This window comes from Crinia signifera, chromosome 2, assembly GCF_055691185.1.
Source record: "Crinia signifera chromosome 2, ASM5569118v1, whole genome shotgun sequence".
NCBI classification, from domain to species: Eukaryota; Metazoa; Chordata; class Amphibia; order Anura; family Myobatrachidae; genus Crinia; species Crinia signifera.
In genome coordinates, this window is record NC_139218.1 from 326,002,822 (window position 1) to 326,029,134 (window position 26,313).

At 44.4% G+C, this 26,313-nt stretch overlaps 1 protein-coding gene across 3 annotated transcripts in view; it reads right to left on the bottom strand.

The window, feature by feature from the left end:
- Positions 1–26,313, bottom strand: part of STAT6 (signal transducer and activator of transcription 6) — a 186,675-nt gene that overhangs the window by 113,273 nt on the left and 47,089 nt on the right. The window contains exons 1-2 of one of the 3 annotated variants that reach the window (XM_083169347.1): positions 10,999–11,149; positions 1,020–1,098 (exon numbers count right to left, since the gene is read on the bottom strand). The gene's annotated coding sequence lies outside the window, so the exon portion shown is untranslated. Of the gene's footprint in view, positions 1–1,019; positions 1,099–3,177; positions 3,310–10,998; positions 11,150–26,313 lie in introns of those variants that run through there. The other 2 variants (XM_083169348.1, XM_083169345.1) reach the window with 2 other exon arrangements.

Below are 26,313 nucleotides of genomic sequence, written 5' to 3' on the forward strand. Positions count from 1 at the left end.
ATCATCACGTCCCCTCCCACGCTCCCAGTAATGCTGTGCGCGGCATGCACAGACCGACAGTAACGGAGGTGGCGGCATTAACTAAATAAACAATATGCAATCATATGGTATGTCAATGACAAGCGGCTATAGTCGGGCCGCTTGTCATACTAATATATGTCAGAGCGGCGGGCCAGACCTAAGCGGTTTGCGGGCCGCCTGTTGCCCACCACTGCTCTACAGTTACCTTCTACAGTTATGGCATTCCTTTTAAAAGTACACCCCTTTTTGCAAAGCCACACCCACTTTACCAGAAGCGAGCACTCCTTCAGTGTTCACAGGTGACACCTCCCCCTTTCTTTTCCTGTTATGGTCATTTCGTTCTGGATCTGCAAGCTACCCAATACAGGGGCCATGAAATATCTGTTCAATATTTATTTTGCAAGGTTCAGAAATGTACAGTACTTTAATATATATTTTTCACATATAGAAAAATCAAATAATATTGCCAGGAAAAAGTACTGCCAAGCACAATGGTAAGCAGAGAGCTCCCACTAAATAGAATCTATCTCTATGACTTTATTACAAATTAACAAGCCACGTAGAGAAAGTTTATATTTGGTCCGTCCTGCTTATGCTTTAATAAATGTACATTTCGCACAGTTATACAGTAGGTGACGGTTACATGTATGGGTCATTGGGTCAACACAATTAAGGTCAACGTTCAATAGGTCGAACACTACTGGTCAGGGAAAATGCAGGCGTGCCCAATAGTTTTAGAGGAAGTCATGTGAAATCAACTCCTGCCACCATCAGCCTGTTTCCATCACAGCCATCGAGTAAGACCTGGGCTATGCACAGAATGCACACACTGGAAAAATCATTGGCTAGTTATTCCCAGGCCTGCAATATTTTGGCGGGGTTTTACTCAGCACCTATATCTAGAGAATACTGTATGTCTATCTAGTTGTATTACTTAGCCCCAGTCATACAGTACTGTAGATATCATTATCCTTTTTATATGATAATTGGCCACTTACTTGTGTGCGATTCCCCAGGGTAAGAGGTGCCAGCGTTCCACTGACCTGGAGCAGACAGGGCCGGCGGATGCAAACCAACCTGTGAATAAATATTGTACAATCAGTAAACTCTGTTCCTCTGTGTTTTTCAAGCATAAAAAAAGCATTTGACAGACGCATTGTTCACAATATACAAAAATAAACATACGTAATATGGAAAATGATACATGTCACAGTTTGTAGGTTAAGGCCCCCAAACACTGTGTTATGTACCCGCAAATTTGTCTCTTTTCCTGTGATTGCAGTAGTCACAGATTGTAGGTGACTGACAGCAGGACCGACGCCTGCACAGTCGCGTGCACATCGCACAATCTGCAGGATTGCTTCCGGCCCCAGGCAGGCTCGGCTGGGATGGATGCGATATCTCGCTTGCAAAAGGACAGCATCATACCATATATCGCATGCGATCCTGCCACCTGGGATGGTCCCGGGTGATCAAGGGAGCATTGCATGCGACTTCTTAAAGGGGAAAAGTTGCTGTAATATATGGGGGCCATTCGTGACACACATACAGTAAGTCGTCAATAACTCTTTTTCACATTGATTAGAAAAAAGGCTTAGGTACTTGTGTAGTTTCACGGCACCAGTATGGCGCCGTGCGTCTGAGTCCCCTTGCGGGGCTCGCTTCGCTCACCCACGCTGCGGGCTCGGTGGCTCGCTACGCTCGCCACGCTATTTAAAATCACTCCATGCCAACATGGATAGTGCAGGTATGAACTATCCATGTTGGCATGGAGTTAAGTTACTTTTTTAACATAGTTTGTGGCGAGCGTAGAACCCGGAAGTAGCACGGCGCCATGCTGGCGCCGTGAAACTACACAAGTACCAAGGCTTATTAGGAACCAACATTATTTTATTGTCATTGCTGCTTAGAACACTGGGTCTAATGTCTGTGTATACATATCCTAGATATAATCTAGGGTCCTGCGGATCTACAGCATGTTTGATTTTACATTTGTTCAAGACCTGGTGCACAGTACTTGGAGCTCTGCTGCTGACAGAGCTCACACATTCTATCTGCACCGTTTGCAGCATAAGTCACTTTAATATAATTTGATATTTGGTATTTACAACTGTATTCCCTTCCCACATGTGTTTCATATAGCCTATGATCAGTGACGTAACTATAGAGGGTGCAGGGGGTGTAACTGCTATGGGGCCCGGCGGGTTGGGGGGCCCAGGGCAAAGCAGGCAATCCCCTGCACCCTTTTTCTTATTCAATATTGCTGCACTGACAACCTGTACCCGGCCCCCTCCCACACTTTAGTGGCTACCTCAAATGAGGAGACAGCGCACAGATGCGCTGCTTATCACCCGCAACTGGTGCAGGAACCTGCCGAACTACCGCCGCAGCCTCCTTTCCGTCCCCGGGTCACAGCAGGAATCAGGATACTTGCTGGCACCAGGCACAGGAGCAGACGTGCAGACCTTCCTGTACCGCAGTACAGGACACCAGCCACTGCAGCGTCCAGTGCCGGGACACAGGAGGAGACCCTTTGATACTGGGCATAGGAGACCATCCAGGCCCAATCAAATAACACTGCCACTTCCGGCATTGGGGCACAGGACAGACACCACAAGCCTGTTGGAGCCAATTCGGGGCACAGGAGACCTGGCCATCCAACACCACTGCCAGAGGAGCAGCAGAGGAGATCCACTTCTTTCAAGGAAGGTGAGAAGTAGCACTGTACAGCACCGCTTGTACTTTGGGGGATCAAAGTGATGCCTGTCAACTTCCTCAAACCCCTCTCACCTCACATCATCTTGTCTAGACTCTCTCACTCAATTCCCTTCTCTCTAGTGATGGGTAGTTCATGAATGATTAGTTCAAAATGATCTAATCTTCAAAGTGAACTAAATCGTTCAGATCACTGCTCTGGCAAAGATTAGTTCATTTAGTTCACCAGGAAGTAAAGCAAGTGGGAAGTGTAACACACAGACAGACAGAGCCCAGCAGCTGCATAAGACTCATTTACTGGATCTTTACTTCCTGAATCTAAAGTTAAAAGTACAACAAAGCCCAGCAAATACAGATCTAATAAAATATAAATATGCACTGCCTAGCCAAAGTCTATGTGTGGTGTGTCTGTGAGTGAGCATGTGTGCTCATGCTGCTCACCTTTATGTGATACTATCATTATATGATTAGTTCAGATGTCCAAGCACTTGCTGCTGCTTCTGGTACTGGGTCCTGAGCATACTGCTGGGCTAAATCTTCTGCTGGGACCTGTGTAGATGCTTCTGCAGCAGCCATGTTATTCAGCTCTCATGCAATACACAGGAGGCAGTACATGGTAGCTGCCAAAGATGGCAGTGCTGAGCTCACACATGGTCTGGACTCTGCGGATCCAAATGATCTACATTGTCCTGATGACTCATGAGTCCTGCAAATAGTTCAGTAGTTCAATTAGTTCACTGATCATACAGATCCCTGATCTAATCTCTGACTATACAGCCTGAGACTGTACAGTACCTGTGAGCTACCATGTGTGGCACTGCTGTGCTCAGGCACATGTATTGTGTGTATGCAGCCACAGACACAGTGCTGGCTGCTGCATGTTATACAGTATACTGTAGTACTGTAGCTCTGTTTACTCCACATTACAGTCAGAGATGGATATGTATGAACCTTCATGATACATACAGTGGAGCAGTTGCCCCTAGCAACCAATCAGCAACTGGTTACTTTGCAAAGTCTCTACTTTATCTCTCTCTAAGGTCAGCTAAATTGGGGCAAGGGGACATGTTTTTTTCTAATTACTGTATTTTAAAAGCAGAAAAAAATTGACTTATTAAATTACTCTGAATTTGGGTATTTTACTTGCATATTATGGAATATTATGGAAGGTAAAATAATAACCACAATGGGATTGATATTGCAGAGCTAAACAATAAGCATGTCACTAGAAGGGTGCTGTATAACTTATTGCTTTTCTAAAATAGAAAATAATCTGATTTATTAAACCTACAGTATATGATCATTCTAACAAGACTATAACTCCTACAATGAGCTAGTATTACAATGCCTGCTCTGTGTGTCATAATCTAGTCTAGTTCATCTAGATCCATCCACTCCTCTCAGTCTCTGAGTCAGTGATGGAATAATGAACTAAATGAACTAGATGAACTAATCTTCTGATCTAATCTTTTGGGTGAACTAGATCATAATGAACTAGTCACCAAAACGAACTAGATTTCCCATCACTACTTCTCTCTCACACCCCACCTCCTCTTTCAACCCCCTTCCCCCACTCTCTCCCCCCATCCCTCCTCTCTCACCCCATCCCCCTTTCTCTTACCCCCTCTCTGTCTCACTTCCCCTGCCTCTCTCTATCTCATCTCTACCAAGGATTAGTGGCAATGGTGTGTGTGTGGGGGGCCCTTTTAAAAAGTTGCTATGGGGCCCTTAAAGTTTTAGTTACGCCCCTGTCTATGATCCACCCCATCGACAGAAACTGGAGACATGAAAAGCAGGAGCAGGGAGAGGGAGGTTGAAAAGATATCCCCAATGTGATTTATTGTTTTATCTGGAACGAGTTTAGAAATTATTAATTTGAAAATCTCCCTAAGCACTGAGGGCACACAGTTTTACCACCATTGGATATCATTACTTTGGGTCGCACAGAATATATTAGCATAGTAGTAGGGGTTGAGCTTTATAGTACACAGTTATCCTTGCTAAATTAATTTTCAGAGATGTAATATCTGCCAGATATACAGCACTAGTGAGCCTGCTCGATGCAAAAGCTTTGAAAGCCAGCCTGCTACCTTCTGTGTTTGTGCATGTGTGAGAAAGAGATGTAGTTGCACTCTCTGCCAGTAGATGGCAGTGCTTCGGATACTCATGGACACTGGAAATATATATAGATGATTAGATAGGGTAGCAGATTTGTGAATTGCTTCACTTTGCTCAGCCAGATGCTAATGTTACTTTTTCATTCCTAGAAACAATTAAACTGGCAAAGCCTCAAATGAAACTTTCTACAGTAGCTACCACATGTATTAGTCACAAAGTTCCCTCAGTGTTTTGTTACAAAATGCTTTCTAGAGTAATTATATCTGACTGAGATGCAGACAATACAACCCTGCCTCAGCGCTTTTCAGTACATGTTTTATGATAATATCTCCCTATTTTCCCTCTGAGCATGATACTTTAAATTGCTCGGTGCAGTTTGGGTTTGCCTTAAGAGATGTGTCTAATAGCTACAGTAGGTCTGTATGGCTGTCAGGAAAAGGCCCAGTGCCAGATTAAGCCTTCGGGGGGCCCGGGGCACTTTAGACAAGGGGGCCCTCTTGCACTTGTCATTACTGGCCGCAAACTGCATGGGGAATATTACACTGTCAAAATACAGAGTAAAGGCAGTATAAACTTGGTCAATGGGTAACTTCAGGGGAGATATATATATATATATATATATATATATATATATATATATATATATACACACACATATATACACACGCATACATACATACCACATGAAAAGCCTGTGTTTGTCCCTCTGCACCTTACTCTGTAGGAGACCTCACAGTCCCAGTGCTGCCTCTGATTAAAAACCCTCCCATGACTAGGCTGCTGCTGCTGTTATCCATGGGTCTGAGAAGCATGTAATGAGCTCCACCAATCAGAGCTCAGCACAAACGTCTCAGCCTCTGCCCTCTGATGCAAAGTGTCATGGGACTATATGCCCCTTTCAGACCGCACTTTGTAAACGGTATATTGCCGTTTTTTTACCGTTTTAAAACGGTAATCTGTGCGGTCTGAAAGGTGCAGGACCACTTAACCGGTTAGAAAATACCGTTTTTTCTAACCGGTTAAAATGCAGGGTCCTACCCGTTTCAGAACCGGTATTTTAGGCTCAAAATCGGCTCTGAAACGGTATTTAGGACCCAGCCAATAAGCTGGGTCCTAAATTCAGTGCGGTGAATATTTAATGCGCTCATTAAATATTCATTGCGCAGGAGGCCGCCACCCCCCCCCCCCCGCACGCGGGTTAACACATACAAACCCGTTAACCCCTCCGCACCCCCAACCCCGTTAACCCCTCCCCGCATTGTGTTTAAGAACACCCCCCCCCCCCCGTGAAGTCGGTACCTCCTCACGTTGCAGTTGATCGGCAGCCGCAGTACTATACCACGGCTGGCTTCGCGTATGAAAAAAATAAGGAACTTTCTGAAAATGGCTGCCCCATAGGAAACCCCATTTAAAAAAACTGTCTTTTGTATGGGGGCAGCCATTTTCCGAAAGTCACTTTTCTTATAAGAAAAGTGACTTTCGGAAAATGGCTGCCCCCGTACGAAAGACAGTTTTTTTAAATGGGGTTTCCTATGGGGCAGCCATTTTCAGAAAGTTCCTTATTTTTTTCATACGCGAAGCCAGCCGTGGTACAGTACTGCAGCTGCCGATCAACTGCAACGTGAGGAGGTACCGACTTCACGGGGGGGGGGGTGTTCTTAAACACAATGCGGGGAGGGGTTAACGGGGTTGGGGGTGCGGAGGGGTTAACGGGATTGTATGTGTTAACCCGCGGGGGGGGGGGGGGGGGGCGCTGAAGACTGGCTTTGACCCTGTATTTGGAAGGTTTCCAAAAACGGGTCTGCCAGTGCAAAAAAACCGCACTTAAATGGTAATATACCGTTTAAGAGATGCGGTGTGAAAGGGGTTTTACCTGGCAGACCCGTTTTTGGAAACGTTTCCAAATACAGGGTCAAAGCCAGTTTTGCGGTCTGAAAGCAGCATTAGTCAACTCCCAGTAATGCACTGCACACTTGGCTCCCAATGCTCAGCACCATTAATCATTGTCACATTGGCAGCTAGGTGAAGCTGCAGCACTACCCCACTCCCATGCACAAAACCTTTAGCTAAAAAAAAAAAAAAAAACCACAGGGGGCCCCTAGCTAGAGGGGGGCCCAGGGGCACTGACCCCTTGTGCCCCCATTATAATCCGGCCCTGAAAAGGCCTGTGTATCACGCTGACTCCACTAAGATCCAGTGATGTCAGGACTGCACAACTGATAGCGGTCCCTCTGCCTGTGTGAGATTGCTCCCACCTGCAGACTTTTATACTGGCATGATAATAGAGGGAAAGAGGAGGAGCAAGAAGTCCCACTAACAAGATGTATTGATATCTTGTCTGCCAAAGTGGGGGATTGAAAACTCCCCCCTCCAGTGATCCCCATTTAGAATGCACAGTGCATAAGCTTAGTGCGCTGAGTGGGGCATGCACAAGATCTCAATTTTCTTACTAGGAATATAGGGATAGCTATCGACCATCGATGATTCAAAATTTATTGATTGTTTATGGCTGATGTCAAATACTTTTGCCATCGATGTGGGAGAATCAGATGGTTTCCCTCCATCGATGTCACAGCAGAAACAATGATTGATTTTTCCCCCCAAGGTGCCGGCATAGCTCCGCCCCCGACAACCCTGAAGCCCGCCCCACCTCCTGAATGGCCCACAGGCCAGTCAGTCAGTGAAAATGGATGACCATCTATAGCTAAAACTATTGATGGCTATCCATCATATATTTTGTTACTATTAATGGCTGGTTGCAGTATTGCCACTGATGGCAACCACCGATGGTGACTACACCGATGGCCATCCCTAATTTTATTGAAATATCCAATGCAGCCAGCTTTCACAGCCAAGAATAACTTTACCCCTGCTGTTTATGGGTAATGATACTTGCAGCTGTCACTATTAATAGCTGCAGGTATGCTACTGACATTCATACATTGCCCATAGCATAACCTCTTTGTCAATTCACACATTTCTCCTCCTTCATACAAGGGGGAGAAGTGGTATCTCTGTAACAGCGCTGATACTGCTTCTCCCCATAATGCTGGTTTTTACAGCTACTGTACCTCTCAGTTTGACTGACTGACCCTATGCAGAGCCGGCCCTAGGCATAGGCAAACTAGGCAAATGCCTAGGGCATTTGGAATGCCTAGGGGCACCAGCAGCTTCTGCTGATTAAAATTATATGCAGCATGCCTATATTCTGTGTGTGAGTGAGGCTGATTCTGCATATGAAATAGTCTATTCATGGAAATCAATGTAACAGCATTTCGTATGCAGGTACAGCCACAGTCGCACACAGAATACAGCCATGCCACATATCATTTTAATCATTGGAAGCTCCTTGTGTGTCCTGGTGACATAACAATGCAAATAAAATGAATTTTCAGCAAAAAAGACACCCAACGTTAGCAGAACTGGCCAGGAGCTGCATTGTCTATTGAGGCAAGATGTATGAGGAAACATCTGTATCCAAGCAGAGGCAGAGGTCACAGTGTTAGCGGCTGTGCGAGTGCTGTCTGCGGGTGGGTTGGTTGTGCAATAGTGTTTGGCATATGTTTAAGGGGCATTGTGTGTCTCATGTATAAATGCATTAAAAATGTGTGACATGTGTAACAGGCATTATGTGTGTCATGTGTATAAGGGCATTAATAATGTGCAACATATGTGTAAGGGGCATTATGTGTGTCAACGGCATTAATAAAGGTTGGCATAATGTGTAAGGGGCATTATGTTTATAAGGACATTAATAATGTGTGTCATGTGTAAGGGGCAATACTGTATTGTATTATCAGGGGTGCCAAGAGAAAGGGGTAGGGAGTACAAACTACCCAGGCCAAAGTCTGATGGAAGGGCCCAGTGGGGACTCCGGGCCCCAGGATCGGATTGGCCCACCGGGAATCCGGGCCATTTCCCGGTGGGCCGGCCCAAAACGCAGAAAAACGGGCCTGCCGCGCTCCCCCTGGACTTTCTTGGCACTTTTCCCACATAAAAAATGGCCAGGGGAGGGCTGCTGCGCATGCACGATAGCGCACAGCACCTCCCATAGTACTTTGCGTGCGGCAACAGCGCAGGCTCCCACTGCTCCTGTTCCCCACATGGAAGCAGCAGAGAAGGTGAGCCCTCCGCCCCGGATAACAAACACCGCCCGCCGCCTCACTCCCCCGGCATTACAGCAGCACTCCCCCCCCCCCCGGGCTGCCAATATTTTCTCAGGATTTTTTTCTAAGGGTATAATGTGAATAATTTAAGGAGTAATGTATATAAGGTAAAGTGGTACTACTGTGTGATGTAACGTGAATAAGGGACACCATCGCATGATATAATGTGAATAAAATTGCACTACTGTGTGGCATAATTTGAAATGGGGGTACTATTGTATGGCCATGTTCCTTCCCAGCAAGAACACACCCCTGTTTGGGCTGCACACTGAATGTGTGCACTGTTTCTATTTAAAATATTGCGGGTAGGGGCACCAAAATGATGACTGCTATGATGAGGGTTGATGGTGCTGGAAAAGGGAGCGCGGTCAAAGGCAGAACTAGTGGCGGTGCTAAGGGGCACCAGCCAAAATCTTGCCTAGGGCATCATTATGCTAGGGCCGGCTCTGACCCTATGCATGCATGCATGCAGCGTCTTCAAGTCCATCGCTGCTTATCAGCTACAGAAGCTAGCTGTCTCTTGCCGAAACTGTTCATAGATTTCACTAAACCTGCCCCACAGTTAACTAATGGGCTATAGTGGTGTCACGTTGGTTTGAGAGAATGCAAATGTTGAAAACAAAAATGCCCCAGGCCCAGGTGTATCACATTTCAAATATCAATATTGAAATACATTATTTGCATTCAAATGGAATCAATAACAACCCCTGACAAAGTGTTTATATCCTCACACAGGCATTACAGGAACAGTATAAGCAACACAGCCGAACCGCAGTGATTGCCATACAGTAAACAGAACATAATGTATTGTACAGTAAGCATAGAGACATCATACAACACAGGAAGAATTTTTGTGTTTGCTATACAATAAAGAGAGTGTGTTGAAGACAGTTACACAATACAAACAGCATATTTGAGACGCTGTACACTACACAGAACAATACAGAGATAATTTACTGTATGACTGCAACACAAATCCTCTCTTCACCAATAATTAACCTTTTAGAAAACAGACATTACTGTAACTCTTATTAGCATTGTAACAGCCCCATTCAGCATAATTGGCCCTGTCATTTATTAATGCTTCATCCATAGCTGCCTACCCTCCTGCATTCTGCAGCAGTAGCGCACACAGGGGGGTTTCTGAGTACCCAGAAACCCCCCAGGAATCTAAGGGACTGAAGACTGAGGGTCCCCTCTTTCCATCGGTACAAGAATTTTAAAAATCGGCCCTAGGGAACCGGAGATATCTGACTTCAAAGCAGTGGTCCCATCCAAGCCTGTTAATTGCTCTTCCCAGGCAGATATTTCAAGTTCTGTCTGACTTATGCTGGGTACACACCAGGACGACTAGGGCCCGATCCCCACAATCTAGATCCAATTCCGATCAATTGGATGTAGATTGTGTGCTGATTGGGCCCTTTTCTGACCTGGTGTGGACCGATACCGATCCTGCTGCAGGTAGGATCTCAATGACGACCATACAGCCGGGTGCGGGTCGGCATCGGATCGGACCCGCTCACGGTGCACATCGTGAGCGGGTCGTGCACCCCCGCGTCATCGTGAGCGGGTCGGACGAGACACTGACGACCCGCTCACGATGTGATAAGCATGCAGACAGATTTGGGCGTGAAATATGGTTGTGTATTAATTTGGTCCGCAACCAATCAGAAAAATATATTTGTGGATCGCCTGCACTGTAGTCCTCAAAGGGTTACATGGTTCTGTGATGTGCCCTATACCCCTATATGAATGGCATAACATATGAATGACAAAACATGTAACATACTTTCTGGAGGAGGGAGGAGAACAGACTCGAGGGAGAGGATATTATTGCAGCAACTTCGCTGCTTGCCGGGCACTGTTTACTTTAAGGCAAGGGTTAAGGGGATATCTGCTGTCCTGGTAGTGAACTGTGATACACAGAAGCCAGAGCAGGGAACTCACACTAGAAACCTAGATGAAAGTATCCAATTACCTTACTTATGCAGTCTCCGTGTGCTGACTGAAAGCATGGAGCCGCCTGTCACTGTGTGCTGCTGCTGGAAAAGGCATCACTACTAGTAGCTGTACACTGCCTGGAGGACGGAAGTGGAAGCCGCTGTCACCCGTTGCTGATAGGGAGGGACGGCTTCACTTGCACACTGTACTGTGTGCCCGGCCGTACGTGGAGATCAGGTCTCCACTCTCCTAGCTAATGCAGGTACTATTGCCGCAAGTGTACTGCGCAGCTTCATGTCATTGCACATGTGCAGTACACTCATTGGGGATGCGAAGCAGCAGCTGCGGGAGAAAGGGTCCGTCTTCCGGGAGTCCGTGAGATATCCCATGATTCCGAGAGTCTCACGGACATTCCGGGAGAGTCGGCAGCCCTGCACTAGAAGCTTGTCTCTACTCTGCCCAGAACCAGAGATATCAGCCTTCCAGCAGCTGGTTACTGCTCCAGCTCCACACACCTGGTATGTAGTTTTATATACTCGTTGGCGGATTGCTCTGCATCCTGAACTCTGATCCCCTAGTCCAGATACCATTTGGTAGGTGGTATTCTCTAGTTTTTAATTCCATTAAAAGCTAAGAAATCTAGTTCAGGGAACTGGCGATATCTGCAGTCAAGCAAGCTGTCCTCCCACCAGAAAATTATGAATAATGAGCCCACTCCACTATACACCCCTCCTCTGCGTATTAAACATCCTCTACCACCCTGGAAGTTATGTATCAGCATATACTGGGTCACCTAAGTGCCCATCTCTGTGCTTTGCTCCGCCCCTCTCTGGAAACCCCCTTCTGAAAATCCTGCGTTTGCCCCTGTGCAGGAGACTCCCTGAAATAGCAGCAATCTCCCTCTCTCCCTCATTAGTCTAGCAATCTCCCTCATTTCACCTAGCCCACATTACACTGTTACATTTTTGGGGAATAAAAGGAATGAGAGATCAATGCATTTACATTGAATCATCAGCACCATTTCCCAGCACTTTACCAAGTATAGTAAAACGCTTTAGGGCTCATTTACATTTGGATATAAATAATTTTAAAAGATTCCTCTCAGATGTAGCAGTACACAGCCACGCTTCTAGGTGCCACGTTCCCAATCTCTTTTCCCAATCTCTCCATATATGGAACTAGACACGCCCTTTGGGAGGAGCATGACACGCCTCCTAAATGGGGCGCTGTGCAATATTCTACTACGAACTATAATCTCCCTGAAACTAGTTTTCAAAAGTAGGCAAGTATGGCTTCATCCTGATTATTAATTACTGCCCTCCCCATCGATTAATTTAAGTTATATTAATTAACACCATCGTGAGCACAATCTAATTGAAAAAATGTCACGTTTATTAACTCCTTCATCTTAATTAGCTGCATTTAAATATTATCCCTTCACCCTCCTAAAAAAGCCTACTCATAACGTACCCCCTGTGCATTAACTTCTCTGAGCTATTCTGGGTATCCCCTCTATACCCACATTATCAAAATAATAGGTTGACAGTGTCTCGTTAGACAGTGGTCGACATGCACTACTGTAGGTCAGCATTGACAAAAGGTCGACATGTACTAGGTCAGCTTTTACCGACGGTTGGGCTTTTGAATGCTTTACGATCCATGTGAACTAAAATTAGGTAAACTCATGTTGACCTCTTTGTGTGTGTCAACCTTTTTTACGTGTCAACATTTTGTCAATATTGGCCTTCTCTGTGTCAACCATTTGTCAATGTCGACATTGTGCCTGTCAACCTTTTAGTGTCGACCTATTGACTGCAGACAATGTTAACCCTTTGATCCACACCCATACCCACTCCCCCTCTTAGCCCGACAAACTTGTTATTGACCTAATTATGTTCTCTGTGTCGTTACCCAGGTGCCTCAACGGTGTGTATGCTGTGGCAACTAAGTCACCAAAAGCATTAGGTTGCCTTGTGACCAATTAAAGATTTCAAACTTTGAGTACTGCTACATGTGAGTAAGAGGTTCTGCCATGGCCTGCGAGGAGGAGGGACCACCAGGGGGGAGGTAGGAACTGTCCACTGAAGCTAAATGATACATAGGGCCTTTCTGACAAAGGGCGGGATGTTATAACATCCGCGGCCCCCCTTCGCCGGACATCGCATTTTTAATAACGGCATATGCTGTAACATATGCCGTTATTAACGCAAGGGACAGCTCTTGCGGTAAGAGCTGTCCCTTGCGATGCGGTGCCGGTGCTGGACTTCCGGGTCTGTGACCCGGGAGTCCATCTGCGCATGCGCAGACCCCGGCGCCGGCCGCAGGGCACGCTGGGAGGGATCCGGGACGGATCCCTCAAACAGTGCTGCGGTAAGAAGCCCATAGGCTTCTGCAGGGATTCCCCAGCTTTTGCTGGTGATTCCCTCCGCAGCGCTGACACTGCGGAGGCACAATATAGCATATAGAGATGCGGTAGAAACCCCGAAAACGGGGTTTTTACCGCATCTCTGCTATATAGAATCTCGCCCCCAATCCTTCTTGGGTGGACAAAACCATGTGCACTGCAGGTGAGGTAGATGTTACTTGTGCAGAGAGAATTAGATTTGGGTGGGGTTTTACTTCAAAGTGAGCTCTATATTGCAGTGTATAAATAAAGCAGCCAGTATTTACCCTGCACAGAAACAAAATAACTCACCCAAATCTAATTTTCTCTGCACATTTTACATCTGCCCCCCTGCAGTGCACATGGTTTTGTCCAGCTAAGAAAGAAATGATATCATTTTCATCTGGCGAGGCAGTGAAGACGGACTCAGAACCTTCATAGACAAACTCAACCTGAATGACAACAATTTAATTTTCACTACACAGTACAGCAAGACTGAGGTAAACATCTTAGACATAACCATTTTCATTAAGAACCAACAGTTGAATACCAAAATACAGGTTGAGTATCCCATATACGTGCATCTCTTATCCGAATTATTCAAAAACCGTGGTTTTTGGAATCATTTGAATTTTTTTTTTTTTAACCCCCCTAACCCTCTTTTCATACTTACCAAGTCCCAGGGCGTCCACAGCAGGCCTCCGGCATCTTCTCCAGGGTCTCCAGCGGTCCCAGGAATGCATTGCGCGAGTGTGCGCGCGCGCGCCGGTGACGTCACCGGTGCGCGCGCACACTCGCGCAATGCATTCCTGGGACCGCTGGAGACCCGGAGAAAATGCCGGAGGCCTGCTGTGGACGCCGAGGGACCACCGGACACCATCAGGGGACAGGTAAGTATGGCTAAAAAAAATTATTCCAAAAAACGGAAAATTCCCCTATCCGGAATGCTCGTGGTCCCGAGCATTTCGGATAGGGGATACTCAACCTGTATATCAGAAACCGGTAGACGTAAACAGCTACAGGTTGAGTATCCCTTATCCAAAATGCTTGGGACCAGGAGAATTTTGGATAACGGATTATTTCGTATTTCGGAATATTTTAATATTTCAATGATGTATTTTGAAGTATCTTGCATTTATGCTGTATAAACACATAATATACACAAAAATATATTTTATTACCACATAAAATACACACAAATATATTTTATTTGTTCAAAAAACAAGGTTTCAAAACGTGAACCAAAATGTATGTACTATCTCAGCACTGAATTTGAATGCCAAGCAATCATTGTCTTGCACATATATAGTGCCAGTTACATATCATGTCCCCAGTGATGCTGTTACAAATGTCCCCAGTGAGTTTTTAGCAAAAAAAAATTTTTTTTTCACTTTCTGGAATGTCTGGTTTTCGGAATAATTCGGATAACGGATATTCGGATACGGGATACTCGACCTTTACATACTTTCCACTAGTGGCCACCACCCAAACTGGCTGACAAGCATACCTCTCAGCCAGTTCCAGAGAGTTAGACGGAACTGTACTGACATTGAAGATTACCATATACAAGCAGGTCACATGAGTGAACAATTCCTTGAAAAAGGATACAAACAGGAAAACATCAAAGAGGCCCTCAACAAAGTAGAACTGATAGGGACCATTTACTTGAGTACAAAGACAAGACAGTGGAGAAAGGAGACAAGTACAAGCTTTTGTTTATCACACAATAACATGAAGACAATAGACAAATACAAAAAATCTTAAATAAAGCTTGGCATATCCTTCTCCAAGACGAAATACTAAATGACATACTAACACAAAGACCCAGAATCACATACAGGAAGGCGACAGACCTTAAACAACAACTGACACATAACCACATCAAGAAAACACAGATAAATATGGAACAGAAAGGGTTTTACTACTGCGGGATATGCAAATACTGCACGAAAGGCCATATAACAACCAAAAGACTGGAAGAATTTAAATCTAACACAACAGGAGAATCCCACAAAATCACAGATCATATATCCTGCAATCACACGGGAGTGATATATCTGGCTAGCTCCCCGTGTGGTCTCCAATATGTAGGCAGAACCATCAGAAAACTCAAAACCAGAACAGCAGAGCACATAAGAAACATTATCAAAGGCAAGGAGACACACAGCTTATCCCAACATTTCAAAGACAAACACGACAGCAACCCTGATGGTCTAGATGTGATAGGGATCAAACTAGTCAGAAAAAACTGGAGGGGCAGGGACTATATTAGAACAATAAATAAAGAAGAATTAAAATGGATGTACATACTTAAAACACTGACCCCCAGATGACTTAATATTGACAATGAAATCAGATCCATAAGCACACTTTAGTTGCTTTCATCCCTCCCCTTTACTGCAGATTTCTCTCCCGTTTCATAATTCTCACAGTTTCAAGTAAGGGCAGTTAGCCCCAAACAAAGATGGCCGCTGCCATTCACCTCCTTCCTCAGTTACCGACATTAGGAACAATAGGAATATTAAGAAATTAACCCGGAAACCGCACCAGTACAGTTTGCCAATAAGGGAACCCAGTTACCCCTGCACGTATTCCAATCCCCAGACAATCTCCATCCATTCAACTAAGACTGCGCACAATGTGGGCATTTTACCCTCAACCATCATGGCCGCCAAGCACTCATCACCTGACTCCCATTAAAGGTGAAATATCCTCTCCAGTCCATGAGCTGGACTCACCATTGCTTCCTGAAGAAGACCCAGAGGGTCGATACGCGTCGGAGCTACACCAGCACCTCTCAACACAAGTCTCCTCTCACACGAGAGTTGAGCGCGTGTCTTTCCGCCGACACAACACTCCCGCTGCACGTTTCCCAGTGGCTTCGGGGAGTGTGTACCACCGGCGTGGGAGAGACACGGAAGGACATCCAGCAAATTCCAGCAACGCCGCACACATCCACACAGGACGCTCGTTTGAGCCGCATCGAGGGACGATCATAGGACCTAAAGCCGGAAGGTACCAGGTAAGTGTGTCAGTGCACCACCGGGGGTGCTAGGGACGCCAGCCCCTGGTGCCATGGCAGCACTTGCCTAGACCCGCAGAGACTTTATTGCCCAAACCCCCCCCCCCCCCCATGCCACCTCTATTGTGCTACGGACGAATTGAAGTGCATGTTTTGACAATTGTGCGGGACTACAATTCTTATTTCTTCGGGGGAACAGACCGCAGACACCACCTGGGTGAAGCGGGAGTACCCTGAGCTCTGGACATTACCCCGGTTACAGTGCAGTAACTGCTACAGGGAGAGATTAAGCAATTTGGGACTATTTACATTGGAAAAGAGACGTTTAAAGGGGGACATGCTCAACATGTACAAGTATATCAAGGGCCAATATAAGGAACTGTCACACACCCTCTTTTCTACTAGAAAGGAATCTAGGACACAAGGGCATGAGTATAGATTAGATGAAAAAAGATTTAATTCAGCTAGTAGAAAGAATTTCTTTACGGTCAGAACAGTCAAACTCTGGAACTCTCTTCCCAGAGAGGTGGTAACGGCTGGCTCATTAAATGCGTTCAAGGCAAAGTTGGACAAACATTTACTGGAGAAAAACATCCATGGGTACAAATAAGAAATATAATCTGTCTGTAAAATACCAGAACCTACCAAATCAGCAATGGATATCTATACCAGGTTGAACTAGATGGACGCAAGTCTTTTTTCAGCCTTACCTACTATGTAACTATGTAACTACCCCCCATCTTGCCAGACTCATTGTGTATTTTTTTCAATAAATTTCCTTTACACCATATACTTGTATCCATTACCTTGGTGTTAGCACAGGTTTCCAATCTCTTCCTCTAAGAAAGAATTTGCCTCTAAGCTTGAACTAAAATAAGGCCCACAGTCCCTACAAGGGAAGGAGGATCCAGTCAGAAGGTTGATATTCAGAACAGTGAAGAATTCAGAATATTGCAAGTCACAATGTCTACCTTCTCACAGGTTACCTCCTCCCTATATATCCACATTCAGGTGTTGATATGTCAAGTGTGGGTTTTGAGGAACATTAAGACATATCAGACAATATAACACGTACAATTTCTGTGGTCGATTAAGGCCATAACAATGCATCCTTTCTAAGACCGTAGTTGAGTCAATAATAAGGGTCACACATTCTGCTGTCTTGAGAAATACACAACATGGTATGCAATAGTGCTCAGAGAGTCATGAATGGAATTGACCTAAATTGACATTGATAGTGTTTTTCTGTAAAATACAGTTCTATAGCATTGTGTAAACTAATCTAAACATTAGAATAAACATTTAAAACAATTTTTTTAGGGGGGGAGAGAGAAAGAGAGAGATAGAATAGGGAAAAGGGAGGGAAAAACTTGGTGCACCACACGAGATTTGACAGATCGGTATAGCGTTAACAACATCCACGCCCTGAGGAACACGACATACTGTACACTAAATCCTATGGAGTATAGACAATATAGAGCAAGTTACACTATTGTTAGGACTATATATCCTGTAACGGGATAGTTTCTGGAGGGAATCATGTTGAATCGCATTGTTGTAAGACTTCATATACTTTCCAACATCTCGAGAAGCTTGTTGCGTTTCCATTGGGTAGTGACGTGTCATATTTATTAAAATGCATTAGTCTGTTTAGCATCAGGTGAAGATTCATCAGGGAGGGTGGGGCCGGAGATAACCATTGTTTTAATTTGAACTTTTCGCAGCTGTAACTAAAATTGTCAAAAAAGGGACGTATTGGGCATGGGGATCCGAGAGTTGCCAAAAATAAAAGTTTGCAAAAAGCAGTGATACAGGATGTAAGGTAGCTGATAAATGAAATTTTGTGTTTATGTAACATCTTATTCCAAAACTTTTTGGTATGTCCACAGGACCACAAATTGTAAAACAGAGTGGCAGAGCTACATCGGCATTTTGGACAATGGCCGGACTCATCGTCAACATAATGGCTTCTCTGTGCCTTAGAAATACAGTATATGCTCTGTATATTGTTTTCACGTGTGTTTCTTGTAATAAAGAGGAGTTTGAAGCACTCATAATTTCTCTGTGGTATTTTAATATGGTGTCATGGGAAAGGATATCTGGTAGGTCCTGTGACCATGCTAAGGTGGCACGGGACCCGGCTATTTGTGCGGATGGGGCAAGAAGTTCAAAGTAAACTAGTCTGGTTTTGACTTTCTTGAGTTGGAATTTTGAAATGATCTTGTAAAGGGATCTTGCATTGATTGCGTGAAAGAGTTGGGTGGGAGCGAGTTAGCATAGTGTATAAGATGCATAAATTGGAGAAAAAAACTATGCACTATGTAGCAATCCAAATGTCTCCCTTAATGGTTGCCAATCTTAACTCCACTGCCTGGGGGGGATTAGGTTTAAGACACTGAATTTAAGGCACTGCACTTGAATTATGCATTATGTATGTTACCTTATATTGTACAGGACTATGATGTATGGTCTATAGGGCATTGCTGTTAATCCTGTGCATTATCATGCATGCACTAGCAATATTTATTGTATATATTTATCAAGGGGCCCAGACCATGCATCCTCTGATGGTTAGGCAAACCAATCAAATGGCTGGCAACACCCTATATGGATATTGGCCACACCCTGTAACATGGGCCTCTACCATTACATCCCCCCAGTGGACCCTTCATGACCCAGTCTGATTGTTCACACACAGATAGATAGATAGATAGATAGATAGATAGATAGATAGATAGATGGATGAGCTAATCACTACTATTACTTCTTGTGATTACTTTATTATTGTAATATTTATAACTAATACATGTATACAGGTTGAGTATCCCTAATCTGAAATGCTCGGGACCAGGAGCATTTCAGATAGGGGATTATTTTTTCTTCCTCAGGAGTCCCCCGGTGTCCTCCAGCCTCCATCGGGTCCATCTTTTGAGGTATCTTTGGTCCCAATGATGAAATGCGCGGGTGCACCGGTGATGTTGTAACATCATTGGTGCACCTGTGCAATGTATTATTGGGACTGGGGTTGCCTATGAAAACGGACACTGGGGGACCAGGTGAATATGAAACACCAAGGGCGAAATTTAATAGGGGGAGATTTTTAGGCATGTTTAAAAATCGCTCAAAATTGCAATTTTTTAAATCGCATTACTGGGCCAATTTTCTCTGGAGGGGGGACCATTTCACATTTTTTTTTCACTTTTTTTGTTTTATCTCTTTTTTTACACCAGAACCTTGCACATCTCTCAATGATCTGTGCATGTTTCTGACAAATTCGCCAGTTAGAACCTGGTCTATTAATTTTGCGATTTTTAGTAACCTTTCGCACATTTAAAATGTGCGAAATAGCGGGAAAAAATTTGTTTGGTACTTGTTTCCTAGCACGGCGCCCGTCGTAGGTGATTGCATACCTTAAGTTAAGGTACTGTATGCGATGGACGCGACCGACGCAATTTCAGGGCTATTTTTAGCCTTTTCCCCGACATTTAAAAAATCGCGTCCATCGCATGCCTTAAGTTAAGGCAAGCGATGCGACCGATGCGATGGACATGATTTTACATAGGGAACAATGTTAAATGGGGCAATGGACCTGATTTTTCATTGTATACCCACCCTTATGGGTATTTTACATGAGAAATGCCGCCCACCAATGCCCCCCCATTGTTAACGCCACCCCACGATCAACGGCAACCCGAAGTGTTGCGAGTGCAGCGAGCCCCGCGAGGGGTGGCGGTACACGTCCTCCGACCTTTTTATACCCCCACTATCCACGTTGGCGTGGAGGTGATTTTATATAGTGTGGCGAGCGCGAAGCGTGGCGAGCACAGCGAGCCCCGCGAGGGGACGCATAATACCTGTGAAGTAATGCACGTGCGCTCGCCACGCTTTGGGCTCGGTGGCTCACTGTGCTTGCCACACTATATAAAATCAACTCCACGCCGACTTGTATAGTGGGGGTATGAAAAAGTCGGAGGGACCTTTTTAAATTGATTCCAATGTAAAAATCGCGTCGATCGCATTGCATGCGATTTGGTTGCATGCGATGCGATCAACGCGATTTCGGGGGGTCCCGATGGATACAATCTTTGTCGCTGGCGCTGTGCTAGGAAACAAGTACCATTTGTTTTTTTCCGCAAATAGCACCCTATAAAATATGCGCTTTTTGGAAAATGGACGAAGACGGCAGTTTTTGTGAATAAAAAAATCGCCAAAAAACGGACTACCGTTGTCGCAAATGATCCGGGCGGCCCGAATCACGAGCGACAAATCACGGGTCCCCAAACAACTTGATAGAGTGGTAGAAAGATGTCAATCTAGGGGGTATCCTGTAGAATCTTTACGTAAAACTAAAGTACAGGTTTTGAGGATGAATAGATCCGACCTACTTAAATCCAGGGTGAAACCTGACTGTGAGACCATTCCACTTGTCTGTAAATTTGCCACCTTAAATCCCATCATACAAAGAGCTACCAAGGCCTTATGGCCTATTGTACTGATAAAGACCTTCCCAGTTTTAGAAACACCAGACCCATTGTGGCCTACTCACGGGGTAGGAATTTGAGGGATAGGCTAGTGAAAACGGACATAACAGACATGAGTAAAAAAAGATGTCCCAATACCTACACTAAGCCACCAGGCTGTTATAAGTGTAGTGATTGCGCTACCTGTAAGTTACTCATACCCTGCAAAAGCTTTAAACACCCACACTCGGACAAAATCGGACCACTTTTAAATTTAAAGAACGGATGGGGGGACATAGAACATCCATTAATTTGGCATAGCGTGGCAGGGAAACTGACCAACCAGTCACCCGCCACTTTAAGAGAATGAATCACCCCCTTGAATCATTGGGGTACTTCATGATTGATCATGTCCCTCTCTCTATGCGTGGAGGGGACAGAGCAAAGAGATTATTGATCAAGGAGTCGCAATGGATAGGTTGCTTAGGTACCACCAATCCGGGTGGTCTAAACGAAAAAATCAATTGGAATAGCCTCATGTAGCCAGTTCTATCTGTTATGTAATGCCATGTTTAGCTTCTGTGAATTTTTCTTGTTAGCAGGAACTTATTGATGTATATTTGGTGCATGTTTATGTATATATGTCTGTCTGTAACATTCTGTTTGTATTGTCCTTTTTGTTTTTTATAATTGTTTGGGAGATGTGGTGTTGAGTTCTTGTTTTATTTCCTATAGGGCGCTGGCGCGTGAAACCACTAGAAGCTGGTGGTTTGCCCATATCACTCGATTTTAGGTAAAATATGCAATAACCATTTAGGCAAAATATGCAAATGCAATATGCAAATGTGTTTTTGTGTGTGTTATAATTAAAAACAGCTAAAATCACATAATTTGGACCTGTTTTTGTTCTAACATTGGGGGTTATTCTCAATCACTCGGAAAGGCACAATCACTAATGGACAAAACCATGCTGCATTGCAGGTGGGGCTGATGTAACATGTGCAGAGAGAGTTAGATTTGGGTGTTTTATTGTTCCTCTGCAGGGTAAATACTGGTTGCTTTTTTTTACACTGCAATATAGATATCAGATTGAAGTACACCCCCCACCCAAATCTAACTCTCTCTGCACATGTTACATCAGCCCCACCTGCAGTGCATATGGTTTTGTCCATCTGAGAGAGACTGTGCCTTTCCGAGTGAATCAGAACCCCCATTATTACTGTAACGGTTACTTCAATACCGTTCATTTCCAGTCATTTACAGCCTATTTTGAACACCTCAAAGCTCATAATATTTTTTCAACAATATTGGCCAAAGGCTGCAGTGAGCTGGCTGGTTACTAAAAGACGTCAGGAACACAGAGCAGTTTATAGCACATCCATGAAACATTGCCACATGCCGGTGCCAGAAATGAAAAGTGACGCAAGATGGAATTGTCATTGGTATGTTGTGTAATAAAAAGCACATGCACAGTTTAACAAACAAAGCACTTCAGCTAGAGGAATTGATACGTTTGTGACTGAAGTACTCTGTTTGTTGGACCCCAACGAAACTACCAATGTGCATAAGGCAACTAACAGTGTTGTTTTGTTATTGATCTTTTGTTCTACAATAGGAAGATGTCATTTTTATCCTCATCATCACCCTCATCAGTATTAATATCAGTCATTGCACTATAGGCCTGATTCAGTTTGGCTCTGTAAGCTCTGAACATGATTTCTCCTGCCTTCACAAATAGAAGTCAGTAAAAACTGACTTTTATTTGCGTGCATCTGGACGAAGACGGGCCAGGTGGCTGACCCTGTGATGTCAGCCACCCTCCCTTGGCATGCATCTGCCCGCCTGCACTCTAATGGGGACTCCCAGGGTGCACCCAGAGTTTTTGAGGGCATACCCAAGGAAACACTGGGTATCCCCATGCGCCTTCCCCCCCCATCCCCTGATGGTTGCGAAAAGCTTGGCCACTATGCAATCATCAAAGCCATTCACAAAGGGGGGATGCACATGCGCATAATAGAGTATTATGCATTCATTCGAGTTTGCATTTTTAGCCAAAGTCTGCATCTCATTACTAAACACAAAACATGGTAGAAGTTTTTTCAAATACGAATGAATCACAGTATAGGTCACATGTAGGAATCAATAGACCATCTGCCAAACTCGTTAGGACTTTCCATTGGCACCACTTCAACACGGAAATTTACCAACATTAGTTTGTGTAAACACCTCTGTGAATTCAGATCAAAATGAAGTGCTTTGGGCTGGTGTGTTTGCAGAAACATGCACTGATCAGTTAAAAAGTTAAAAATGACACAAAAAATGGCGTGAGGTCCTCCCTCCTAAGCATAACCAGGGCTCTTTGAGCTGATGGCGGCTCTAAAAATACAGGGGAAAAAGAATATTCAGTGGTGATCCCTTGTATTTTAAAGAACCAGCACCCGTCTCTTGGACAGGTGCTGGTTCCAAAAACCAGGTAAAATTTTGAACTCGTTCTTTTACTTTTACACACAGAAGCACCGCACAGACCATGCATGCATCAGCAGTGTTTGGCTGCCAGCAAACTCGGCATCCAAACACAAATTACTTAACCATCGGAATACACAAATCCTGAAAACATGGAAGCTTAGTAAATTACCTTTTTTTTTTAAATAACAGACACGTTTACATTCTGGAAGAAGCTGATTTGCTACTTGGCAGAAACTCAGAAGCTCAGTAAGTTTACCCCTTAGACTCTCCTCAGAAATTTGGGATGTTTCATGCAGTGAACTCAGTTTGTTCACATTTGACAAAAAAAAACAAGTGGTGGAGAGAGGTGCGCTACTAACAGGCTGCTGGTACTGGGGTTGTCCGCCCCAAATATACATGTACATTCAAGGTAAAGAGGGGGTGTACCAACGCCCGTTGTGTATAGTATAAAATAAAGAGTGAATGGTTTCTTCTATAATGTATGACAAATAATTAAACAATAAAACAATAATAATAATAATAATAATAATAATAATAATAATGAATATAGTAAAACAATATCATTGAAATAATAATATAACAGTAAAATTATTTAAAAACATATGGAATTCCATAGAGTAAACTGAATTCATATAAATGGATATATATGGCACATAACCATTGGATCTATATAGATAGTATAGTTAGGACTTTCTCTAGTACCAGAAGCGACATTGATTATTTACCATCTCCAAAATTTGCACCATCATTTCCAAAGGCTGATCCAAGGTGACCATAGAACTGCAGGTTCATCCAGGTTTACCATCCACCTACCCCAGGTGAAACAGTGGGACATACCATCTCAATCCTTCACCTTCCAAGGGTCTGGTGGCCTTATTCTGGTTCACTCTCAGAGAAAAATTCCTTCTCAAATGGACAAAACCATGTGCACTGCAGGTGGGGCAGATATTGGCCAGTATTCAATACTTCTGATCGCGATGTGCAGCGAATCCTGTTTAGGAATCGCTGCACAATCACAGCGTTCAAGAGGGCTGGAGCATTCGCTGTCAGCCCTCCCTCTCACCCTATTCAACGCCGCAGGGGCTCGTTGCACCTGACGGTGATATTTAACTCCTGCGGCATTCGGGGGACGGCAACAGGCAGGGAGATGGAAGCCACCCTGCCTGCGCCAGAATGTGTGGGCGGGAAGGAGAGCTCCTGGGGACACAGGCAGCAGAAGCTGCCCCCCGGAGAGCTGTCAGGGGATTCGGTTAGGTAGCCACTACACTGGTCCCTCTCGTGCATATGTAATTAGCGGGACCAGTGTGCAGTGAATATGTAATGAGCGGCTCCCCACCCCCTGCTGGTGTAATGTGTAAAAATAAAAAATATTAAAAAATTAAATATATATTCATGTGCTGCAAGCACATGAATAAAATTAGCATGCCCCTTCACAGAATAAAATTACTGTTTTTTTTTACACCCCCCCAAAAAAACTCTTTATTTTAAAAGATCACATTCCAATTCACCTTAAAAAGATGATGAACGCAAAACGGTGAATCATGGCGAAAATCAAGGAGAAAGCAGTTCTCCATCCTAGCATTGCATACACTCTTGGCAAATAACAGTGAAGTGAAATACACCAGCCAATTGCAGCGAGCATGAAACGGAGAACTGTCCGGCATTCACTGTTCGTTTTTAGCGAACAGTGAACATTGAATAGGGTGAAACAGATTTTCAGTGAAAAAGATTCACCGCAAGGGGTGAAAACCGCCCGATTCGCCGAAAAAAATGGTGAATAGGGAACATTGAATACTGCCCATAATATGTGCAGATAGAATTAGATTTGGGTGGGGTTTTTCTTCAAAGTGATATCTATATTGCAGTGTATAAATCCCTGCACAGAAACAAAATAACTCATATCTAACCCAAATCTAATTCTCTATGCACATTTTATATCTGCCCGCCCTGCAGTGCACACGTTTTTGCCCATTAGAGAAGGAATTTGCCTCTGAGAGTGAACCAGAATAAGGCCCTGTGTCGGCTACTTATCTGGTACTGGAAAAAGTCCTAACTCATTCTGTACTATTTATGAGGGGAGAGGGAAAATGGGAGACGGATCAGTGCACAGGTAAACAGAGGTCAGTATGAATGGTATAAATTAATTCAATTCAAATAATCCACAATTCGAAAATGGTCTGGGAGGCCTGTGAGACAGGTTCTCGCAAGGTAAGTAGCGTGGAGGTGCACCCTAGAGAGTAAATGTATATAGGAACCCAGAAAGAACGTCACGTAGAAATCCAAAACAGGGACACTAAATTAAAATAAATAAGTAGACACAGTACCCTTTGTGGACCCAGTTCCCGGTTCATCTTATCCACCCAATCTAGAAAAAATCTCTTCTGGACAGCTACCTCCATATATTTATCCAACCCTCTTCTCTCTTTTCCTTACATCCATTAGGGACAATATGGCACCCCCCTAAAATTAATTAACGAGAACATTTACCCTCTCCATGGCAACCTTTCCCCTCTTTCTTCCCCCCCCCCCTTTTCAAATAAAACCCCCCCTTCCCTCCTTCTCTTTTGCTCCCATGGTTACCTTTAAGCCTACCAATGTACTTATTCCCCCATTTCTCCTTGAACTACCTTTAGAACTGGCACAGGGAGTTTTGCCATTATAAGCAACCCTGATGCACAACTAAATCCTGGCAAATGTTAAAAACACCAGCACTTCAGTTATTATTATTTTAAGAAACAAGCCACACTATTTACAGCATTGCTAAAACAGTTTTTTTTCCTATTGCATGACTGACAGAAGGGAGAACCTATTAGGCACCAGCACTAATGCGTTAAATAGATAGCGCATATGCCTCCCTAATCACACACCTGAACCCTGAAGAAGCAGAATAGGTGAAATGATCGTTGGTTCTTTTTCAGGGAGTGACGCCGACATTGTGCGCCTCCCTGTTGCATCAGCCGCAGCAGCAGCCGAATAGGACGGCTCCGGTGCCGTACAGCACACGGGACACGGGCCACAGCA